Source organism: Leptinotarsa decemlineata, unplaced genomic scaffold (genome assembly GCF_025532065.1).
Source record: "Leptinotarsa decemlineata unplaced genomic scaffold, Ldec_3_MD MMD2_tig00000035_RagTag_RagTag, whole genome shotgun sequence".
NCBI classification, from domain to species: domain Eukaryota; kingdom Metazoa; phylum Arthropoda; class Insecta; order Coleoptera; family Chrysomelidae; genus Leptinotarsa; species Leptinotarsa decemlineata.
Window position 1 is genome coordinate 12,203,659 of NW_027412540.1, and position 16,653 is coordinate 12,220,311.

Here is a 16,653-nt window from a genome sequence, read left to right on the forward strand (position 1 = left end):
ACTGCATTCAAATATGTGTTATTCTTCTGGTCGATTCAACAAGAAGAATATATCCACAGCAAGCACTTTTCCAAATCACCAAACATGCAATACTCTTTTGGACGCATGTTTCACAAACCAAAAGAGCACCACTATTGATGACTTAACAGATGTTCAAGTCCACTGATGTCAATATCAAACAATCGCAGATCCTACAATAGTAAGTAATATTTTGAACTCCATTTTTCAGCTAGCAATTTGAAAACCCTTAGATGAGATAGGTAATTATAATGCATTCAATCTATGTACAAATTTGACATATCGATGTATCAAAGAATAACTGTTGATATTCTGTATCTGTGTCTGTAGAATGGGGAGGGTGAGTGTAAGCCCACAGCACTTAAGCCACATGCGACCCATTGTACATCCTCCCGAGGACTTGTCCTCCTAGGTCATCGTCCATCCGGTTTTTTCCAGGAAGGTGGACAGGTTACTTGGAGACATCTCCTTTATATTGGCAGGTGTAGGCCAAGACTCGCCGAACACACTCTCTTATTTACGATAACTCCGGGCACTCTCATAGGACATGCCTGACAGTCTCATCTTCCTGTTCACACATCCAGCATAGAGGTGTGTCCACTAGCCCAATATTATGGAGGTGTTTCCTCAGTTGACAGTGGCCAGTCAGAAAATCTACTGGTAAACATAGTTTTTTCCTGGTTATCGCCAGATATTTCTTCGGCGCCAGCTTCCCAGGGTCGCCCAGGGTGATCCTGGCAAAATCACATCCTTTGATTCCATCCCATCTCTTTAGGCATTGAGCATGGACGTAACATTTGGCTATTTCCTCAATTGTCGAAGCTATCAGGCCGTAGGTGCCACTGAGTCCTAAAATTCTTAGTCCAGCCACTTCCTTGGCTAAAGAGTCGGTAATGCAACTACCTTTACTCCTGTCGTGCCCTTTAACCCACCTCAGGATAATGTTATTATCTACCGATGCTTTGGCTAAATCTTGGTGGCACTCTAGTACTAGCCCTGAGGTAACACGTTGTTTGTTCAAGGCTAAAAAGGCTTGTCTGCTGTCAGTGCAGATCAACTGTTGATATTATAGATATATGAATTGAAGAATAAAAGATCAAGTGGATCAGACAAGATACCGAATTTTCTTTACAATTATTCTAAATTCCGTATTAATTTTTCTTTTAAATTGTTTCGTTCTACAATGGCACTTTTCATATTTCTTTTGAATTTATAAAGTGACCCGTATATTTAAAAATGCTTCCGAAATAATTTCTGAAAATCAACATGGGTTTAAAATACAAAAACTGATATCCACCTCAAGAGGGCATTCGATTATGTCTATCATGATAATCTGCTCATGAAACTGAAAAATGATGGGCTATAGAACACGGTCTTGAAAAGGATAAATATTTCCTCACGAAACCGACAGTGATATATAAATATGAATGTCAGAAATAACACCAACAGCGGGAGACAAATTAAGTTCATGGTGCTCAGTCATCTTTTTATATCACGACAAAACGCATTATCTGAGGTTTTCAAACTACTGAAAGATATATCCAGAACTCCAGTGAAAACATTTTTGGTTATCAAGTAGCACAAAACTGTAGTAGCACTGTGACAACTCAGTACTAAATCTCAACTCTCAAAATTAGCTATTTGAAAAGGTACCAAAAAGATACTGAATGAAAACGAAATGCTGAATATTCATTATGGTTGAATAGAATGAAGGTTGAGATATGATTTTTACTTTTTTTAAATGTATTTAAATAATAAAATTATAAAACAACAACAAAAATTAATTGGTGCTCCGGGGCGACTTCATTGATTCCAGTGGCGTATTTGCTTTTTCAAGTGCAGGAAAACCCGGAAAAACCTGCAGCACCACATCATCTGAAGATCTTGATTTGACAATGTCCTCTCTCATAAAACAAAATGTAGGGTGTCTCCAGAGGTTCCAATAAATTCAATAAATCGCCAGAACACTTAGTGACATAACTACGGTCAAACTTAAACCAGTCCGTTTCGTCTTTGGCCAAGGCGTAATAATGACCAGATTCAACACCAGAACCACAGTGAACAATGACTGCATGAAGGTTATGATAGTGGTCTGCTAGATTGAAGTGTTGATCTATTTCGAACCTTCGTAAGAGTTTGTTGCTTCCTTCAGAGGTTGAGTCACGTTTGAAGATCATCAGTGTTATTATTAAATTGACTGGTGCCTCAACTATACTTGTTTTCTTATAACAGTCAGTTAGTTTGGCGCAGGTTTGGCTATACAGTCGATCATCACCTGTTAAAAGTTCCATTTTCAGATAATTTAACAATAAGCTTTGCACGGACTGGTTAGTAGTCATATTAGGAAACGCTAGTTGAAGTTCCATAAATTCACATACGTTTTAGCTACGCTACTGAGGATTTTCCCTGCAAAAGATTTACAAACACAAGTCGAGATAGACTGTACGGAATCATTCAATCCAGATCGGTCAGGAGTATTGATTCTGCTATTGTTTTGCTCACGAAGAGTATTCAACAAGAACCCCAAGAATTCGGAACAATCCTCTTGTTGTTCTGACGCGTATCTAGTGGACTTTAAAGTCTCCAGGAAATCGGTTGGAGGAAAAGATACATTCTTACGAAACTGCAAAAATAATACGAACGGTCTTCTGTGTTTCAAAGAGTCAAAGCTGTAGAATTTTGTTCAACAAATTAAATATCTCAACTGTATCTGCACTTCATACATTTGAAATGTGCATAAATATGTTAAATAAATTGATAGATGGAACCGTCACTATGTGTAGATCATCGTCATAAAAATGAAAAATAAAACTTTGTTTTTTAACAGTTATATTTGTAACTAATGTCGTTACTGCAGTTTCGTTCTAAAAGGACAATTTCAAACAATTACAACTATAATATATTTTTCGATTTGACCATCGAATCTGAAAGGTTTGATGTTCATAGTGAACACATAAGATAATTTCTATATGCCACAAACAAAATACCTAATCTCAAATAGATCCTCAAAAATATGAGTCTAATGGTCTACAATAAATTATGCAATAATTTGAAAGTATGTTCAAGTCTCTACTCTGTTACAGATGTTTTTAAAATATATATAATGTACTCCCTTTCATTTTCCACTACACATTGTTCCTTTGGGGGCTCACTATACCCATTTCATATTTCAAAAAATGGTCACATATAGTGGTGATAATTGTAAAGCTTTTCAGACGAATATGACGTTGATACTCAATGAATTAAATAATAACTTATCTCAAGAATTTCATGCCTTTCACACCAAACAATTTTATGAGTTATTGCACAATTAAAACTATACCGGGTGATTTTCTACGGTGGCTCACCCCTGTAACTTTGTATTATTGTATAGTACATACTCTTTCTTTTTTTTATATACTTGTATTATAGGTGTTTTTTACTAATTTGTCATGTAGGATGAGCTTATGGAGGTATATGTATATTCATGTGTTTGTGTGATGTTTTTATTTACAGTGGAAACATTGATCTTTCTATTCAAATTATGCATTACTTCAATTCTAGTTCCGAAAGGTGGAACACTGACTTGCTTCAAATGTATTGTATGGATATGTAACGTAGCCAATAAAGATCTATTCTATTCTAATGGAGATAGAAAAACGAAATTTGGGGGTTGAGTATTATAGTTCCATTCACATTCTTTACATATTTACTTGCTTTGCCGTACTTCTGGTTTGATCGGAAATGACCCCAACTTTCGATTTTCGAATGGGATATTCTATATTTTTATTCATTTAGTTATTTCAATGGAAAATGTCATTATAAATCCAACAATACTTCACTTGTCAATATTTGATAAATAAAATCATTTTTATTCCCATTTTTATTTTTTGATCTAGAATGCCATGGATCGTGTAAATCGCTTCATTCTTCATCAAGTAACATGGTGAAAGTACCACTTTGAGGCTTATGTCTTCACAGTCGTTTTAGGAATTTTTCCAGTTAACTTGATTTTTTCAAAGGCAAGGGGGTGGCTAAACGGCTTTTTGTGAAAGATCATTTTCTTACGAATAATTTGATGCCACACACTTCCACTTTATTTTCTATATTTTTCTGAATAATTGCAAGAAAGTCGCACATTAGTCCATCAAGGTTATGAATTTTCAAAATGGCCTACTCCTTGATCACGGCAAAGTTCAACTTTTTCAATTGTTGCTCGCATCACATTGATTAGCTGTTCCTCAGTGTTGTTCTGGAATGCCACCCATACTTTATGCTCTACTTCTTCACGAGTAGCTGGTGTTGTATTATAAACCTGATTTTTAATTGTTCCCCTGAGAAAATATCTAGCAGAGTAAGATCTGGTGATCTAGAATATGAAAAAGAAATGATACATTTATCAAAAATATGACAACTCAAGAATGTACCTCGCAGGTCACTGAATAGGTCCAATCCACTTTTCTGGAAAGGTGTCATTCAGATGTTCTTTTACAACTTGAAAATTATGAGGTGGCGCTCCATCTTGTTGAAAATAGATATCAACTTGATTAGCCAGTGGCAAATATTCAAATTTGATTTCTAAGGAACTGTAGATATCTTTCCGCAGCCAGTTGTCCGTCGAAAATCATTGGCCCCAAAAGTTTTCCTCCGAATATACCCATCCAGCAATTGAAACCAATTTAAAATTTCCTTCTTGCATCAGATGTAAATTTCTTTGAGACCAGTACCTTTTATTATTTCTATTGAACATACCCAAGTTGGTGAATCGAGTTTCATCAGAATAAATAATTGTAAATGGAAAACGTAAATCTTTTCTGTATTTAGTCAGAAACCAGTTGCAATAAGTCAGTCTTCGGTTGTGATCGTTATCGTAAAGATGTTGGTGTAGTTGGTACTTGAATGATCGATAATTATTTTTGTGAAGAATTCTTCTGGTTCATTTCTAATTTGTCTTTATAGTTTTGGAAAATAATGCCAAGTAGGATTGCGACGATTAGGGAACCTCTGAGCATAAATTCGAGCTGCATCAGTTGCAGTCTTTTTTGTTTCTCCGTAAATTAGCAACATGTCAATTTTCTCGTTTCTAGTATAATTTGCCATATCTAATTATAAACTACAACTAGCCTATTTTTGTTTAGGTAGTCCTAGAAACAGCTTCAATTGTTTGTCAGGGATAAGTAGAATAACAGGACTTATATAAGTATACCGAATACGTATTATTTGTTATTAGGTATGATCGTTTATTGCAATTATTCGGAAAAATAGAGGAAATAAAGTGAAAGTGTGTGGCATCAAATTATTCATAAAAAAATGATCTTTCACAAAAAGCCGACGGGCCACCCCCTTTCCATTTGAAAAAATCAACTCAACTGGAAAAATTCATATTTGCGACTATGAAATAATTCTTAAAACGACTGTGAAGTCACAAGCCAGAAAGTCGTAGTTTTCCCATGTTACTTGATGAAGAACGAAGCGATTTACACGATCCATGGCATTCTAGATCAAAAAATAAAAATTAGAATAAAAATAATTTTATTTGTCAAATATTGTCAAGTGAAGTATTGTTGGATTCAGAATATAATTCTCGATCGAAATAAGTAAAAATATATAGTATGTCCCATTTAAAAATCGAAAGTTGGGGTCATTTCCGATCAAAAAGGAACTACGGCAAAGCAAGTATGTATGTCAGAAAATTTAAATTGAACTATAATACACAACTTCCAATTTTCGTTTTTCTATTTCCAATAATAAAAAAGTTATAGGGGTGAGCCACCTCAGAGAATCACCTGGTAGAGAGAGAAAATTAATTCAAACAACCCGACAAACCGATGCGACACGCGTCATGAAGAATGGTTGCAATTGCGTTGGTTTGATTTAATGTGGTGAATCACTTCCAATTGGAATACAGTTTTTTCTATGACCCAAAATATTAAAAATAAGATTTTTTCATAACATCATAAAAGATGATAATCGTAGGAAAATTCGTGCTGTAATTGCAACCATTGACTTTTGACTCTAAACAAATTTTGTTATTCGAAAATATAACTCTCCACTGGCAACGTCACGCGGTGTATAAATATTCCGCAACGCTATTCCACAATGAATAATGATATCCAGCTTCCATGCCGTGTGCTCAGGACACCGTAACAAGGAGCAACGTACCTGCGTTCTTTTATTTTCGCGTACAAAAACAAGTCTATCTTGACGTACACAGAGCATCGTGCACCGTGGTGCAATTTCAAGCGATTTATGCAGAAATAAAAATGTTCACGTTCGTTTCCATGTTGTTTCTTCAGTACTATTAATGAAACTGGTGATTAGTACAGTAGTTAGAAACTGAACGAAGCACTGGGTATTTCTGAAAAATGTCAGGTTGAAAAGATGAATTGCGGTTACAGTCAACTACTGAACAAATTATACGAGAACTTGGCAGCAAACATGACACGTCGCGAGAGGAAGTAAAAAATGTGGTATGCATATCAGATTACATGCGAATAACTTTGCTGCAACATTAGTTTGTTTGGTTTCATAAAGATCGAATCGAATATCAATATCCCAATTTCACATACAGTCTTATTTTTGTCCACTAATAACAAATCGAAAATAATCAATCCTTTATCGGAGATGCGCGGCCATTCAAAAGTTGACAAAGTCAACAGCTGAATTCGTCTACTTGCGCTATGTAAACTCGTGAATTGACCACTTTACTGCGTTGATCACTATGTACTGATCCAGAAAATGCATCACTATGAGGTTCGTGGAGTTGCCAAAGATTGGATGAGTTCCTATCAAGAGAACAGATCACAAACAGTGGTAATCCAAGGTGTTCACATTCAGTCCTTGGCCTGCAAACAAGGAGTTTCACAGGGGTCTATACTCGGACCACTGCTTTTTCTTATTTATGCTCAAAAGGTGCGCCGACTTTTCAACCTGTCTTACAAGAAAGGGTTTTTTTGTTCTTGTTGGAAGATTGCTCGCGTTCAGCCTATTCCCAAAAAAGGCAAAAAAAAATCTTCCACGCAACTATAGATCAGTCGCTTTGCTATCAGTGATATCAAAAATTATGGAGAAAGCCGAGAACCAACATATCCTTTATTTGGGAGGCTTCAATATCTTCAGCGATCATCAATATGGCTTTCGGAAAGAAAGCCATATTGATGATCCTGCAAGAGGTTTTCGACGAACATCTCTCGAACACTTGTTCAGTCATTCCATTTGGATTCCAGGACATCGTACGCGGATACACATCTTCACCGGCAGCAGGAGGTTCCATATCCTAATGAAAATCTAGAAATAATTTCAGATTGGGGTGAAAGTAACCAGGTTCAATTGAATGCCACAAAAACCCAGGCATCGGTTTTCTCCAAATAGATAAATGTCTCCGAGCCGGATATAATAATATCAGGTCAGACAATTCCACTTTCTGCTTAGATAAGTTTGTTGGGGATTAAAATGGACACCAATATGTCTTGGTACAATCATGTCGCTGGAATTGCAAAAACCGCTTCTCAGAAGCTTGGAACACTGTTCCGAACTAGCAAACGGTACACACCTCAGCAAATTTTCTATGCTTCATAAAGCTCAGATTAGACCTTCTTTGGAGTATTGTTCTCATTTATGGAGCTCTGCCCCTCAGTATAGCCTGAAGCTGCTGGATTCCCTCCAGAAAAGAGCCATCCGCCTGATTGGAGACGCGAACATCACTTGCAACCTTGATAGTCTGGAACATCGAAGAAAGGTTGGAGATTTGTTTCTCTTCTATAGATACTTTCACGGGAAGTGTTCAAGTGACTTGGCACATTTGATTCCACCAAGTGCGATAGATATCAAAAATACGCGACGGACTGAGGCTGCTCATCGCTTTGAGCTTCAACTCAGTACACCTCAAACTTCACTGTTTGAAAAGTCTCTCATTTGGAGAACTGCGATTATGTGGAATAAACTTCTCCAGGAAAAATTAAACTCTCCTTTCTCTTGAAGATGATCACTTGGTGATTGAAACACGTGTCGAAGTGTTGAAATAACAGTTTGGTGTTGGAAAAAAACTCCAGTAATATACAACTAGTCTGTACAATACTGGTGACTGACTCTATTCAGTTCAAGTTATCACACGAGGGAATACATTCTGAGCCCTCATTAACCTGTAATCAGAAAAATTAAAGATTGTTAACTTGGACAAATATCAAATTCATAATATACTCACTCGAAGGGTTTACTCAAACCTGACTGTGTGAAATATTGCATGTAGGTTCATTTCATGTTTTAGATGTGCAATAAAAAAGGATTTTTCAATATTCCAAGTGAAGCGCCCCACTGAGGTAAAAGGGGCGCTTTACATATGAAAATTATCTTTTCGTCACTGTTTTTCCGTACCTCTATATTTTCGAAGGTTAAAATTTTGTATGTAGGTTCGTTTTATATTGTAGATATGCAATAAAAAAGGATTTTTAAATTTTCCAGCCGCGAGGTAAAAAGGTGCGTCCATAAAACAAAATTATCTTTTTATCACTGTTTCTCCATGCTCTTAAAATTCCGGTGGTCAATTTATATTCAGTATGAGCATTGCACCCGTGCGGATCCCGAGCGCTAGTCAATTATGTTTGAGAACAAATACAGTAACAAAAATATGTAAGTATAATAATATGATGATAATAAGTTCAACGTTTTATGTTATTATTTTTATGGTTGGACATTTTTTTATTGTATTGCTTGAATTGGAACTAAAGACACTTTCAAACGTCAACACTGCCTCAGTAATAATAGTAGTATCGATGAATATGCTATACTCAATTTGAAAATTCTTTCTAATTTTATGTTCCCTAGCTAGCTTTCACAAAAAACCCTCTCAATTGATTATAAAAAGTACAGTATCTCCTACCTCGATTCGATATAAAAAATGTCTATTCATATAATGAAAACAAAAAATAATGGAAATAGCATCTGACCATATCAGTTTGAAATGTATTACAGATCCTAATCTCATCATTTCTTATTCAAGTAACGCTTCAATATGAGATTTTCACTGGACAGTTTACAAAACCTCAACATGTGTTTCACTATACAATAGCTTCCTCAGGCGTGTTCGTAGTGTATGAAGCCTACTACTACTTACCTTATAACAAAAGGTAATATTTTTTCCCAAAATCAAAATGTTATTACTTCAAAAGGGTTAACTGATGTACCAAATTCAAAGTTGCTTCCTCCCACGTGTATATTTTCCGTTGTAAAGTGATTCCAATACGTTTGAATATTATATCCACTTAATGGCGAGTAGAGAATGGATGCACGCATCCAGCATAAATGATGAGCAAACAGGAAGTTAATTTGTTATAGCTTATTCAGTGTTTTGTATATTTTAAATAACTCATGAATTATGTATTTTATAATGCTGAACAATGAACTACGTTGATTTGAATAATGAAACGTAGATTTCATTGAATTCATTATCGACCGTATTGTCCGAATATTTCAACAAGGGGAGAATTGAGAGCTCAAGCACTCTTAAATCTCAAAGGCCAAAAAAACCAATACATAGAAATGAACCGGCAATGAACTAGTCCACGTGGACTGTAGACCTGGCGGTTCCTATTAGATAATTTTTACTAACCGAGTTTTATAATTGGCTGAAGAGTCATAAAATTTTATTTGAAGTCATGTTACGGTGACGAATAGAAATCAGGGAATTCGGGAATGGTTATCGCCGTCGTTTTCAGTTCAGGAACTGATCGCGATTTGAGTGTTGAAATTCGATATTGGTGCAGTTATAATAACTTAAAATTTTGTTTTTTGTTTAAAATGTGACGTCCTTGGCCAAGTATCAGTAGTAATAATTAGTGTGACGCAGACTTTTTCCAGTGTAGTGATACCAAAAGCGATGGTGAGCCATGCGAAAAAGAGATACCAGTGATTAAGATTCAGATGCATTTGAATATTGGAACACAGAGAGTATGTTTCAATCTATATAAGAGTCTCCATATCGAATTTGATTTCAAGTGAAACAAACTATTACAATAAACATCAGATTTGACCAAAATTCCTTTCTCAACTGTACGTAAAATAGTCAAAAACTAACCTTATGAACTCAAGACGGAATGTGATACAGGATTATCAAAATCTTTAGATGTTCATCTGATAAAATTATTAAAAAAAACAATATACGGCTGGTACAAAAGCAATGAGATTCCTACAACTGAAATCATCAGGAAGAAATTGAATACTTCCGGCCATAACGTGAGCCGTTATGACGAAATGTGACAGAATGGAATAAAGTAACTAGGATTTTCATTTGAAATAACAAACAAACTTCAAGCAGTTATGGAACATAGAAGAATAGTGGAATTGCGTAACAAATATTTGGACAAATAACTAAATATAGACAAGAACAACGACAAATTTTATATTTGGACGAAACTTGGAATGATTTTCACGACACAGTTATGAAAGGGTGGACTGATGGTTCGAGAATGTGTACGCTTAACATGCCTGCAAACTGCGACTAATCATTATGCATTGCGAAGGAAGTTAAGGGTGGATTCCGACTTCTTTGAAATTATGTGGAAAAAAACTTTAGGACTGCAATATTGACTATCATGAGAACATGGAAAATAATATTTTCGAGAAAAGGTTTCAAAACACATTGATCCCAAATTTGGATACAAATAGTGTAATAGTTCTTGACAACGCCTCCTATCATTCGCGACAGCTTATCGAAATACCGAAAAAAATTTGAGAAAAGATGAAAAGATAAAGTTTTACAGACAAAAACATTTGAAAAAGTGTATGGCTTTGAGAGTATTGCTGAAAAGTATGGACACACCACACTTCTCCCCTATTTTTGTGTTCTCAATCCCATCGAGTTGATTTGGGAAGAATTGAACCAAAGCATCAGGCGTGAAAAAAATTCTCCAAAATCTGATAAGAAAGTGATAGGGCTAATTAAAGAAGAAGTATCTAATATTACCGAAGAAGACTGGCAGAAAAGAATGAAAAAAGTTATTTCAGTTGAAAAAGACTATTGAAAAAAAATATTGCTGAAAAGGGAAATCACATCAAGGCTGATCAGAATATAACCATGAATTTAGTGGAGAAAAGTGTTCTGTTTGAGAAAAAATAGAAAAATTAGTACACCCTTTCTCCAAGCAAAAAAATCTCAGACTTCTTAGTGACATATTGATCGAAAATTCTCATCCCAGAAAACTTTTCAATAAAATAATTTTCAATACTACCAGTAATACAATGTCCGATGTAATCAACAGAAATGTATGTGATGATAGTTTACCTATCAATTTTTCTTATAAATCTATACCTAACCTTGGAAATGTATCTTCAAATATCAGAAAACTTTTTCATAATGAACAAAATATCAAAATATGCCAAAGAAATATTAAAACTGTATAGGATTTGAATGCTAAATTGGAAGGTAAAACGGATACTACCAAAAAGTCAAATGTGATTTAATAATAACATTTCTTGTAACAATTGTAACTTGGAGTATAATGGAACAACATCTAGAATTCCTAATGATAGAATAAATTCACATAAAAGTGATATAAAGCTCAATAAGAAATAATGCACATTAGCACAACATTCTATAGAAACAAGACATAAACCAAATTACTCTAATATCAAAGTATTACATACAGAAAAAATATTTCTAAACGCCTTTTTCTTGAAATGGTTAAAATTAATGAGTATTCTGTTTTTATGAATAAGAAAACTGACATTGATAATCTCAGCAGTATATACAGTAACTTACTATAACTACATCAAAAACATACAAAACCCAACAACACTAAAGAAAAAACAAAAAAATTGTATTTATAAAATACCTTATTCTTGTGGTAAAAGTTACATTGGTGAAACCATTGAAAGTGCGTGAGAATGAACATCGAGATTATATAAAAAATAGACAATTGACAGGATCAAAACTATCAGAACACATTTTAAAATCAGACAGTGAACATCGGGTGGAATGGAATAGGACAAGAAAGATTACCAATGAGCCTCATTCTAAGAGACGTAAGCTAAAAGAATCAGCGTAAATTCTCATGTCTGGAGAGAACTGTATCTCGAATAGCTCCTTAGAAATAGACCGTACTTGGCTACCCATCTTGAAGAAAACTTTGGATAGTGGCGAAATGGCAACAAACTGATATCGGAGAGTACCTTGTATTACATCGAATGTTTCAGTTGTCAATCAACAACATTGACATAATTTCATATTTCAAAACTTCTTTGACATCTGTCGAAGAAGTAAAGAAATAAGCTCTCAAAAAAGGAATAACTGCGTATATATTCGAATTTTTTATCCATCTCTGAAGACGGAGGCAGATTTTGGCCTCCGAAACATAAAAGATAAGTATTATTTCTCAATAATTTTTTTGTTAGGCAAAATTGTTAAATACGACAAGTTACTGATAAATAGAAGATTTTTCTTTGTGAAAAATACTTTAATTTTTACGCAGTAACTTATCGGGGTAAACTAAAAAGTTTGCCCTTCTACACTTGTATAAAGTTTTCCATTATAATTTTTATATTTTTCAGATTGTGGAAGGTAACAATTACCCAAAAAAAGGTGATAAAAAAATAATTATAATGAAAATTGTATCCATCAATAACTCTTTCTTTATAGTCAAAGATTATGAAATCAGCATCTCCATTGAAAATGACATTTATGGGAAGGTATGACATTTGTCAAACCCAAAGTAATCCTATACATGTTCAAATTTCTTCGTCAATTTGTATGTTCAATTTATTGTTTTTGACTCATTTCTACTGTACGTAAGTATGATTTGTAATGTTTTTCAATGGCGGAAAAACTCACAATTGAATAAATTATAGGCCCTGAAGAAGCTTCCCATTAGAAGCGAAAGTTTGGCAAAGTAGAGCAGAGTTTTGATTTTTGATTTTTTGACTAAGACTGTGATTCTTTTATGAACAGAAATGATTATTATTGAATATATTATTATCATACAATTTATCAGGAAATTTTGGGCATGAAGCGTATGGTAAAAAAATTGATTCCAAAATTGCTGAATTCTGACCAAAAAAAACCTTCGCATCAGGATCGCTCAGGAATTGTTGAATGACGTCAACAGCATTCCTGATTTGCCAAAAAAAGGTCATAACTGGTGACGAATCATGGGTATATGGTTAAGACATCGAAACCAAAGTCCAATCGTCCCAATAGAGGAGCCCAGGAGAGCCAATAGCAAAAGAGCACGCCAAGTTCGATCAACTGTCAAGGTTTTTCTTACACCGTAATCATAACTCAGCCTTGCCTCCCTGCGACGTTTTCTTGTTTCCAAGATGAAAGAGACCCATAAAAGGATGACGTTTTGTGACGATTGAGAAGATAAAACTGAATCGCTGAATGAGATCAGAACATACCAAGTAGAATTGGAAAAACGATCGCACGATGGTCAAGTGAATAAATATTTTTTGAAAAAAAATTAATCTCAGCATTTTGATTCGCTGTTCATGAAGGAAGTGAATAATCAGTGGGTCCGAAGGTCGTATAATCTTCGTTGAAGAATAACCTATGGAAAGAATCATTATCCAAAGCCAATGCCCCTTTAAGAGAAAAAAACTGATGATTGGTGTACTGAATGAATTCCAAACGTCTGAATGGATTGTAAATGGTAGTGTTAATGGTGTTGGGAAATATACAATATCGTCCTTTCTTTATGTTTCACCCAAGTTCATATAGGTATGTCATGAAACAACTTTGCCTTTATCACTTAATTTTATTAAAAATTCATGGTTTCTTGAGATTCATTTTCACACTTTTATGATCCACACCAGAACAGTTTCTTGAGAAAATTTATTTGAAATTTACGGCCACGAAGAAAACATTACTATCCAACATATTACAAACTCCTTTGGAAATCCAGAATCAGATGAAACATATTAACTGACGATAATGACGAATCACTTCGGGCCCAAATTGTTTAAAGCTTGTCGCTCACTTGTTGTCGGTCCATCCCATTTATCAAAAGAGGGCAAATCTGGGAGAGTTTCATCGTCTTTTCAACGATCTGAAAGAAGACGAGGTGAGATTTTTCCAGTATTTCCGATTGGAGAGCTGGACGGTCTTGGCTGTGCCGTGCCCGGCTAGTGGGCGCGGGCCATCACAAAGCAAATTGCAAGACCAATTTGAATATTAAACGATAATCTAAAACAAAAGGATGAGAAATCTTCCTGTAATTATAAAGTTTATCCAGAGTTTTTATTTTTTGATCGATTTTTTTATTGAAAAATTTTTACGAATCAAAAGTACCTACAGATTTCAGCGTTACCACATGGTGGTAATTTTATAGTCTCTAATTTTTCGACAGAAGATCCATATCACGAATGTCAGAGATAAAAGAGGCGCTCCAAGGCGGTGAGTTGTAAAGCAAAGCTTCGACATAGGTAATTGGAAACTAGTTTCAAGTAGTTGCTTCACTCTGATCACAGTTACATATATTTGATAATGATAACGTATACATTTATTTACAATATATTACCACAGCTTGCAATCAATAAACATATATAACAATTATATGTTCTGACAAAAAAAAGAATTCCAGTTATATATGTTCATCTGAATTCCATCTACCTGCCCATACCACTAACCCAACCCACAGTCTTTACCTTGACTCGGATGAAAGAGATTCTAAAACAATCGCTTTTGCATTCAACAGATCATACAAATGAGATATCACAGGAAATTCAAGAAACTTTGGCAGATATAGATATGTTTATTGAAATATTTCTATTTACCCTATGAAGTTAACTAATATACACTTTTTCTGAAATGTCATCTATTATTATCTCATATATGTGGATAATTTTACTTGGAAGCATATTCATGAGAACTGCGAAAACGACATAGCCTTTCAAGATTGAAAGAAATAATTATTCAACCTACAACCGACCTGCGGAAGTTGTTAACCTTCACTGGGATGAAGGATAATTCGTTATTTGATGAATACAACGCTGTGAAATATTAAAAAAACGAATTTTTCGGTAACGAAAAAAAATGAGAGCAAATAAGAAAGTTTGGCCATACTTTACGATGTTACCTAAATATTTGGAAATACACATCAAATACTTAGATATCAGATGATTTGCAACTTGCGATGGCAGTTCAAACACGATTCATCAATAATACAAGATAATCAGTACTACTCAGTAAATATGTTTTGAATGAATATTTTCAGTTCTTATATTTATTAAGCAGTCAACCGGTAGGTAGATACTTCAATCTCAAACAACTTTATTTCTTTTCAAAAATATCACTCATAATTGCCTACTTATTATATGTAGCATAAGATTAAGGAAAACCCCAATGTTTCTATACAATCAAAAATAGGAAGGTTCCTTCGCAGGTGTCCTATTTCAATGATTTGGAAAATGATTTTCGGAAAAATTGCATTATCTTCTATAAATACTAGTAGGTATCTCTTGTTTACATTTCATTCATCAAATTGACACCACATGGTCCAATTTGACTTTGAGGGGTTCCCTACTGTACGAGTACCTCAGGACAACTCCATTTTTATGAAGAAAAGTATTCGAGTCTCCTCAAAGCTTCGTTTGAAGGAAAATTGTAAATTGTGTCGCTCACAATTTGAAAATTTGATTGAACTCATCCATTGGATAACTAGCAACGGTCAAAGCAATAATTTCTAGGGGTTAAAGATAAATCTGAATATCCATGATAAGGAAATATAACTAAACATTTTACCAGCTATTAAGATTAAGATATAACTCATTAAATTTTATAGGCAATCGTTTTCAATTCCTTTTGAATCATTAGACAACTTACCGTAAACACTCTACACAATATCCAGTTACCACTCAAATCAAAACAAACACACACCACTTTGTAGTCGATGCTTTAACATCTCGAACTAAAGATAGGCGGTATGGACTGAACTATACCGGGGGTCACCCATGAACAGTTTTTGAATAGTTGTTGTTTCCTGTATGCAACGTGTTTTGGTGATGACGAAACAGACGAAGATGCATTTAGCGCCGCTTAGGGTCGACACTCGCCGCAGTCGACGCTAGACTTCTCTCCGATTTCAAAGCTCTAGCTGAAGCGGTTTCAGATTCGAATTTGTTGCTTTCAAACAGGTTCTAGGGCTTCACGCTACCAATGATGTGTGTTGCGACATCTAGCGGCTAGTAGCTCTGATGGATTGAATAGAAGAAAGGGAACTAGCCTCATTTTGTTTTACAGATACATTCAGGATCTCTCTTCAAACAACGATTGTACTGAAACAAAAATCTTCAAACTACAGATTAACTAATTAATGTTCAGATGATGATTCAACAACGTGCAAATATACGTAAGCTACATAAAAAATCGAAACCACCACTCGATAGTAATGTAATCAGATCATAGATGGCCAATGAACTATTTGATATTATTGAAATAACAAGTTCTTGTTTTCAAATTCGACTCAGGTTGGAAATTCAATTGAAATGGTTTCCATATATGAAAAAAATTAATGTTTGATAATAATTATCGTAATTTATTTACAGTTTCAGAAAATGAAAAAGCACTTTTTCGACACCAGAACAAAAACAATATTTTTGACTCACTTATCCATAGTCAAATTAGCGTCATCAGGAGATGGAGGCAGAATTTTTACATTTGAAATAGGT

General features: G+C 34.6%; 1 protein-coding gene across 1 annotated transcript in view; it reads right to left on the bottom strand.

Annotated features, from left to right (window-relative positions):
* Positions 1-16,078, bottom strand: part of LOC111507868 (capon-like protein) — a 212,815-nt gene extending 196,737 nt beyond the window's left edge. The window contains exon 1 of the mRNA XM_074171896.1: positions 15,809-16,078. The gene's annotated coding sequence lies outside the window, so the exon portion shown is untranslated. The remainder of the gene's footprint in view (positions 1-15,808) is intronic.
* Positions 16,079-16,653: the final 575 nt, after the last annotated feature.